Raw genomic sequence first — 8,765 nt, 5'->3', positions numbered from 1 at the left:
GCTGAGAGCCCCTTCCCCGACCCAGTCACCCAAGCACAGCCACTTTGTCCAGGCACAGACACCAGAACTGCAGGGCCAGGGCCAGCTGGAAGATCCTGCAGAACAGCTGATCCCTGATGCTCTTTATCTCTCCACCCCTGCTGGGGTTGTGAATCCAGTGATGACCTCCAGGTGATGCCAAGATCTTCCCGGGTCTCCTGGGCAGACCGCTGAGACTCTAGACACCCCCTTGAAGTGGTTCACAAATTATTTGCTATTCTCCACCCCTCTATGCCTGGCAGATCTGCAATGCCTGTTAGTGATTAGAGCAGACTCTGGCCTCTGTCCCTGCCATGTCAAAGAGGGCTGACTGATGCTACCTGGTCCCACCAACAGGCTTTGATTGTTTCTGTACACACTGTCCTGGGCTTCCTTGGGGTGGCAGCTGTTCATGAGATATCAACACACCAAGGGCATCCTAAGATGACATCAAAGGAGAAGAGGTCTATGGCAGAAGGGTCGGAGAGTATTTGGGGGTCTGTGGCAGGGGGCTAAGGGCTAGGGGAGGGGGTTATTTGGGGTCTATGGTGGAGGGCTAGAGGCTGTGGGAGGGGGTTAGTTGGGGTCTATGGCAGGGGGGGTAGGGGATGTGGGAGGGGGTTAGTTGGGGTCTATGGTGTGGGGGTTGGTGGCCCGGGGAGGCTGATGCGGACACACCCATGTTCGCCAGACTCCTGTGGATTCAAGGGATAGGGGCTATCTGACTGGGGGGGCTTCTGTTCAGGGTTTCCTGTGAAGGCTGCAAATGTTGCCTGAGTTACATCTGGCCATGCTGTGCTGTCAGGTCTTCTCTAGGGGGTACCAGCAGTTGTCCCTCATGACCCTAGTCTCCCCAGTTCTCTATACAATTTGTGTGATTTCTCTCTGTGCTCTGGGAGGCTCTGGGTACCATAACTGCTGACCCATGGTGGATAACCACTGTACTGATCAGATTAGAAGCCAGGCCCTCTGACTGCTAGCCTGAGGCCTGCTACATGGTGGCCTGTGTCTGTCCCTCTCAGCCTCCCATCCAATAAGCCATGACAATACCAGTTGGGGCTTATTCTGCACTTTCGATCCCATAGTACTCTACACAGGCTCCTAAGCATCCTGTGCCCCTTTTTAAAGATGGGGAAACAGAGGCACAGAGAAGGAAATCAACTTGTTTGGTGTCACCCCTCAAATTACACTCACAACCCAAGAATCCTGATGCCAGAGGCCCCTAACTAGAGTTCCAGGCCACAGTGGACAAGACTCCTCCCCTCGCTCTGTCTGTTTCCTCCCTGGGATATCCCAGACCACAATACCCTGTTGTCTGAGACGTCACACTCTGAGAGCCAGTCACTTGTGTGCCACATCCCTGAAACGCTGGAACACGTCCCATGCACAGAGCAAGCTCCCACTTCCACATATGCAACCCTGCTAACTCTGTCATGGGTTGTGTTTTCTTTGAAGCCACAGCACCTGAAGGCAGGTAATGACATCATAATCTCTGTGTTTGTTTTATGTAAATTTCCAGCCTCCTGGATGTGCAGAAAAGCCAGGAGAAAGATTAAAGGATTGGAAATTATCCCTTAGTGAAAGCCTCCCAGAGCTCAAGCTGTTTAGCTAACAATGATAAGGTTTAGGGGATGACTTGCTCACAGTCTATAAGTACTTACATGGGGAACAGAAAACTGACAATATGTGTCTTTTCAATCTAGCAGACAAAACCCACAGACTCACAGACTTTAAGGCCATACGGGACCATCATGATCATCTAGTCTGACATCGTGCCCATTGCAGGCCACAGAAACTCGCTCACCCACTCCTATAATAGGCCCCTAATCTCTGGCTAAGTTACTGAAGTCCTCAAATCATGGTTTAAAGCTTTCAAGTTACAGAGAATTCACCACTTCCACTAGTTTAAACTTGTATGTCACCTGTGCCCCATGCTACAGAGGAAGGCAACCCCCCCCCCCACCCCCACAGGGTCTTTGCCAAACTGACTCAGGAGAAAATTCCTTCATGACCCCAAATATAGTGATCAGTTAGATCCTGAGCTTGTGGGCAAGACACACCAGCCAGACACCTTGGAAAGAATTCTCTGTAGTAACTCATCCCTCCTCATCCCGTGTCCCATCACTGGCCCTTGGAAATATTTGCTAATAGCAGTTGCAGATTGGCTACATGCCATTGTAGGTAGTCCCATCATACCATTCCCTCCATAAACTTAACCAGCTCAGTCTTGAAGCCGGTTAGATTTTTTGCACCCACTGGTCCCCTTGAAAGGCTGTTCCAGAACTTCACTCCTCCTCTGATGGTTAGAAACCTTCACCTAATTTCAAGCCTAAACTTGTTGATGGCTAGTTTATATCCATTTGTTCATGTGTACTCTTGTCAGAGGCCCTAAGATATAAACCTTGGTATCAGAGGCCTGGTATGAGGCCTGAGGCCTAAACTAAAGTAATGGTCAAGACTTTGCTAACATAAAGCAAAGTTAAGCTGTGAGCCAGAGGCAGGCCTTGTTCACAGAAGCTGGCAAGGAAAGGGCTGATGCTGCAAGAAGATACATACCTAAAAGGTACTGAACACTAGATATCAGAACATTCACATACTTGCACATTCCACACAGATAACAAAGAACAGGCTGGCCCATCCCAATGACGGGCAAAAGGGTAATATGATGGATAGAGTTGTTTTGATCGAACCGACATGTACAAGGTGAGAGGCAGCACCTTACTACGTAAAGGGGTTGTACCTTGCTGCGTAGAGGGGTTGCACTTCAATACGTCAGGTGTGATGTGTAACTTGTTTGTACCTGTGTATAAGAATGCATCCCTGGGGTGGTGTCTTTGTCCGGCCGAGGGGGCAGTGGAAAGTCCCGCCACTGACTGAGCTGAGTTCATTGACCGTGGGTACATATTTGCAGTATGCTCGGTAGACTAAGTAATCTGCGGAGAACTACTACTGTATCCAATACGGCAATAAACCTGGTCGATGTGCCTTCGTACCTTACTAGACTCTGTGGTCATTGGGGGTTCTCTTCGGGTCTGCTGTGTCAGCTATCTGCGCAGAGCTGGGGCAGCACACAGAGGGAACACACGCACGCAGCCGAGTGATACCAACAAGGAGAAGACAGAGCACCACACCGGTAGCATCTGACAACACACCTCTGACAACATGTACATTGGTGCTTAACTGAAATAACTCCTCTCCCTCCCTGGTGTTTATCCCTCTGATGTATTTATAGAGAGCAATCATATCTCCCCCCAGTCTTCTTTTGGTTAGGCTAAACAAGCCAAGCTCCTTGTGTCTCCTCTCAGGAGGTAAGTTTTCCTTTCCTTGGATCATCCTAGTTGCCCTTCCCTGTCCCTGTTCAAGTCTGAATGAATCTTTCTTAAACATGGGAGACCAGAATTGTACACAGTATTCCAGATGAGGTCTCACCGGTGCCTTGTTTAATGATACTAACACTTCCCTGTCTCTACTGGAAATACCTTGCCTGGTGCATCCTAGGACTGCATTGGCCTTTTTCACAGCTGCATCACATTGGTGGCTCATAGTCATCCTTTGATCAACCAATACACCCAGGTCTTTCTCCTCCTCTGTCGCTTCCAGCAAAAATTCTTGTTGTTAGTCCCTAAATGCACAATCTTGCACTTTGCACTATTAAATTTCATCCCATTTCTATTACTCCAGTTTACAAAGTCATCCAGATCTTCTTGTATGATAGTCTCCATATTGACAATACCTCCCAACTTTGTGTCATCAGCAAATTTTATTAGCACACTCTCACTTTTTGTGCCAACGTCAGTAATAAAAATGTTAAATAGGATTGGTCCCAAGACTGATTCCTGAGGAACTCCACTAGTAACCTCCTTCTAGCCCAGGGGTCGGCAACCGGTGGCTCGCGGCTCGCCAGGGTAAGCACCCTGGCGGGCCGGCCCGGTTTGTTTATCTGCCACGTCGGCAAGTTCGGCCGATCGCGGCTCCCACTGGCCGCGGTTCGCGGTCCCAGGCCAATGCGGGAGGCAGGAAGCCGCGGCCAGAACTTCCCTCAGCTCGCGCCGCTTCCTGCCTCCCGCATTGGCCTGGGACCGCGAACCGCGGCCAGTGGGAGCCGCGATCGGCCGAACTTGCCGACGCGGCAGATAAACAAACCGGGCCGGCCCGCCAGGGTGCTTACCCTGGCGAGCCGCGAGCCACCGGTTGCCGACCCCTGTTCTAGCCTGACAGCTCACCTTTCAGTATGACCCACTGTAGCCTCCCCTTTAACTAGTTCCTTATCCTCCTTTCAGTTCTCATATTAATCCCCATCTTCTCCAATTTAACTAAGAATTCCCATGTGGAACTGTATCAAATGCCTTACCTACATCCAGGTAGATTAGATCTACTGCATTTTCTTTGTCTAAAAAATCAGTTATCTTCTCAAAGAAAGAAATCTACCTTTTGTAAAACCATGTTATATTTTATCCCAGTTACCACTTCCTCTATGTCTTTAACTACTTTCTCTTTCAAAATCTTTTCCAAGACCTTGCATCCAGTTGAGGTCAAACTAACAGGTCTGTAGTTTCCTGGATCACTTTTTTTCCCTTTCTTAAAAATAGGAGCTATATTAGCAATTCTCCAGTCATAGGGCCTGACCTCTGAGATTGCAGATTCATTAAAAATCCTTGCTATTGGTCTTGCAATTTTGTGTGCCAGTTCCTTCAATATTCTAGGATGGAGATTATTTTGGCCTCCCCAATTTAATCCGAATATGCTGTTTGAGTTTGACTTCCATCTCGGATGTGGTAATCTCTACCTCCATTTCCTCATTGCCATTAACCACCCTGCCACTACCTCAAAACTTTTCATTAGCCTCATTAAAACTGAGGCAAAGTATTTGTTTAGGTGTTGGGCTAGGCCTAGGTAATCTTTACTCTCCATCCCATCATCAGTGTTTAGCAGTCCTACTTCTTCTTTCCTTTTTATTTATGTGGTTATATAACCGTTTACTATTGGTTTTAGTTCCCTTTTCAAGGTCCAACTCAGGTTCGCTTTTGGCAGCTCTCACTTTATCCCTACACTTTCTGACCTCCAAGAGGTAGCTTTACTTGCTGATCCCTTCCATCTTCCATTCCTTGTAGGCTTTCTGCTTCTCTTCATCACCTGTTTGAGATGCTTGCTCATCCAGCTTGGTCTGCAACCCTTCCCTATGAATATTGTCCCCTTGCTTGGGATGCAGGCTTCATGTAGCTTCTGGAACTTTGACTTAAAGTAATTCCAAGCCTCCTCCACATTCAGATCCTTGAATTCCTCAGTCCAGTCCAGTTCCCTAACTAATTGCCCTAATTTTTTTAAGTGAGCCCTTTTGAAATCAAGGACCCTAGTTGCAGACTATTTTTGTTTGTCTTTCCCTTTAGTTTAAACTGAATTAGCTCATGATCACTCAAACCAAGTTTGTCCCCTACAACCAGTTCTTCTATGAGGTCCTCATTACTCACCAATATCAAATCTAAAATGGCATCATCTCTTGTTGGTTCAGAGACTATTTTGTGAAGAAATCTGTCAGCTATCACATCCAGGAAAATCTAGGCTCTACTATTATTAGTAGCACTTGTCCTCCAATATATATCTGGGAAATTAAAGTCTCCCATAGTCACACAATTTCCAGTAATATTTATTTCATTAAAACATTTAAGAGGTCTCTCTCCAGATCCAGATTAAATCCAGAGGACTTGTAGCACACCCCAAGCACTATCCCAGGGGAACCTCTAGTAGCTTTCTTTCCCAAAGTGATTTTGGCCCAACAGACTCTGTCTTACCTATTCAATCACTTCTAATTTCTTTGCAGTCTAACGCCTCAATATACACTGCTACTCCACAACCTTTACCTTTATTTCTGTCTTTCCTGAATAGCACATGCCCTTCAATACCTGTATTCAAGTCATGACTGAAGCTAGACAAAAGGTGTAAATGTTGAACATTGAGATAATTTACCGTTGGAACAACTTACTAAGAGCTGTGGTGGATGGTTCATCACTGGCAATCTTTAACTCAAGATTGGATGTTTTTCTATCAGATCTGTTCTAGTTCAAAGAGGAATTATTTAGGGGCAGTTCTCTGGCCTGTCTTACAGGTCAGACTACATGATCACAGTGGTCCCTTATGGCCTGGGAATCTATGAAAAGCTTCAAAACATGGCCCTTTCACAGCTCAGGAACCAGAAGCTGAAGGAAAAGAATGCAAAATGTGTTATTTTAAATGTTTCATGATTTTTCAGTCAATTCCATGATTTTTGGTGGGGAGGGGATGACTAATGATTTCTGAGCACTGAGGAATGAGGACATAGATACCGCTAGAGCAGGGGTGGGCAAACTACAGCCCATGGGCCACATCTGACCTGTGGGACCATTCTGCCCAGCCCCCGAGCTCCTGGCCCGGGAGGCTAGCCCCTGGCCCCTCCCCTGCTGTTCCCCCTCCCTGCAGCCTCAGCTTGCTTGCTCCGCTGCTGGTGCAATGCTCTGGGCGGCGGGGCTATGAGCTTCTGGGGCAGCTGCAGAGACTGGCCTGACCCGGTGCTCTGTGCTGTGTGGTGGTGGCAGCAGCAGTGTGGCCCGGCTGTAGTGCCACCAGCCACTGGTGCTCCAGGCAGCATGGTAAGGGGGCAGGGAGGAGTGGGATAGAGGTCAGGGAGTTCAGGGTGGTGGTCAGGGGGCAGGGGTGTGGATGGTGGTCGGGAGGGAAATGGGATGAATGGGGGCAGGGGCAGTCAGGAAGGCGGGGGAGAGGGGGTTGGATGGAGCGGCAGGGGGCAGTCAGGGGACAGGGAGAAGGGGTGGTTGGATGGGGCATGGGCCCCAGGGGGCTGTCAGGAATGAGAGGAGGGGTTGGATGGGGCGGCGGGGGTCCAGGGGCAGTCAGGAGACAGGGGTGTGTGGATGGTGCAGAGGTCCCAGAGGGGCTGTCAGGGAATGGGGGGGTTGGATGGGGCAGGAGTCCCGGGGGGGCAGATAGAAGGTGGAGGCCGGGCCACAACCCCCTCCCCTAACCAGCCCTCCATACAATTTACGAAATTCGATGCGGCCCTCAGGCCAAAAAGTTTGCCCACCCCTGCACTAGAGCCTCGAATAGAGTTGGGCAAAAAATGTTCAACAAACTTTCATTGAACAAAAAAAGCATTTTTCATTGTCTCAAATTATTTGTTAAATTTGGGTTAAATTCAACAGACAGTTTTAGTCAGAATTTTGTTTTGAAAGAGTCGAAACATTTTGCTTTGACTTGATTTGAAATGGTGCATTGATTTTAAATTTGGCCAGCTTTTCTTTAAAAAACACCCCCCCCAAAGGGGTGAAAAACACAAAATGGCCAGATTGAAATGAAAAACACAAAATAAAAATTAGTTTTGGCAACTGAAAAGGTTTGGTTGATTCAAAACCATTTTTTTCTTCATCAATTCAATAAAAAAATTGAAAAATAAAATTCTTTGATTTGGATTTTTTGTCCAGATTTTTCAGTTTGTCCATTACCAGAAAACCCTATTGTTTGCTCAGCTCCAGCCCTGCACACCCTTCCCCATGTCCAAATATCCTCCCCTAAAGCCCAACCTATGTGGGTGTTCACACCTGTGATGTTGGGGCAGCGTGCAGCTGCCTGGAGGGCAATTGTCCTAATAAAGTTAGTCTCTCAGGAGGCTGATGAAATGAGGGCCAAATCTGCAGTCAGCAAAGGGAAATTAGGTGGCATTGCTAGAATGCAGGGACAGAGGCAGCATTACCTCTGTGTTACAGATGGAGATGCTGCGGCACCAGGTAGAGAGGTGAATTGGCTGGTTCTGCAGGCTTGTCCATTCAGTAAGCACTGAGGTGAAGACTGAGTTCTTGCACTCAAGTGACCATAGCCTTCTGCTTCCCTGGCTGAAAATCAGGGGTGATGCTTCAGAACGGAGCTTTGAGGCTCAACTAAACAGCTTGTAAGGTTTTATTACAGCCTGTCAGCAGTAGGAAGGAGGTAACCACCTATCCATTGGCCTCACTGCATTCAGCAGCATCAGGAGCTGTTTAAAAAGAAGCCCTTTGCATGTCCCCATGAATTCAACTGAGCAGTATAATCTGCGTTCATTCTGCTACACATCATCTGCTGTGTCTGAGCCCACAGGCTACAGGTCTATAACAGGGTGGTGTTAGGCCCATAGCTCACCCTTTGTAGGGTCACATTTTTAGCTCTGGAGGTCCATGGTTCAATCCCTGGTGGCAACCAAGATGGCTCTGTTTACACAGTTGTACAACCTGCCTCAGAAAAATCCTCTGTATCTTTTGGCCCAGAACAATCTCAAACGAAGATCTACTGATACAGTGTAGCCAAGAGGATCTGAGTACCATCATTGCCAGGAGGCATTGGAGATGGATCGGTCACGTGCTTTGGATGGAAACTGATTCCATCACCAGGGCAGCAATAAGATGGACACCTGAAGGCAAGCAAAAATGAGGCTGCCTGAAAACAACATGGCAAAGAGCTGTGGAAGCCAAGCTGAAAAACATGGGGTACAGCTGGGAAACTATTGAAAGACTTGCCAGAAACAGACAGGAGTGGAGGAGCTCCTCCCTAACCCTAACCCTAACCCACAGTTATAATTCCAATTCTATGATTCTATGATTCATCATTGCCCTGATATGCCAGAGGCATAATAGGAACAGATGCATCCAACTCATGCCAATGTGCTGACCTGGTGCATAGGACTGTAGCTAGTCCCAGAGGATTGATGGGGCCAGGTTCATTGTGTA

Source organism: Mauremys mutica, chromosome 12 (assembly GCF_020497125.1).
Source record: "Mauremys mutica isolate MM-2020 ecotype Southern chromosome 12, ASM2049712v1, whole genome shotgun sequence".
Classification (NCBI taxonomy): Eukaryota; Metazoa; Chordata; order Testudines; family Geoemydidae; genus Mauremys; species Mauremys mutica.
This window is presented reverse-complemented; position numbering follows the sequence as displayed.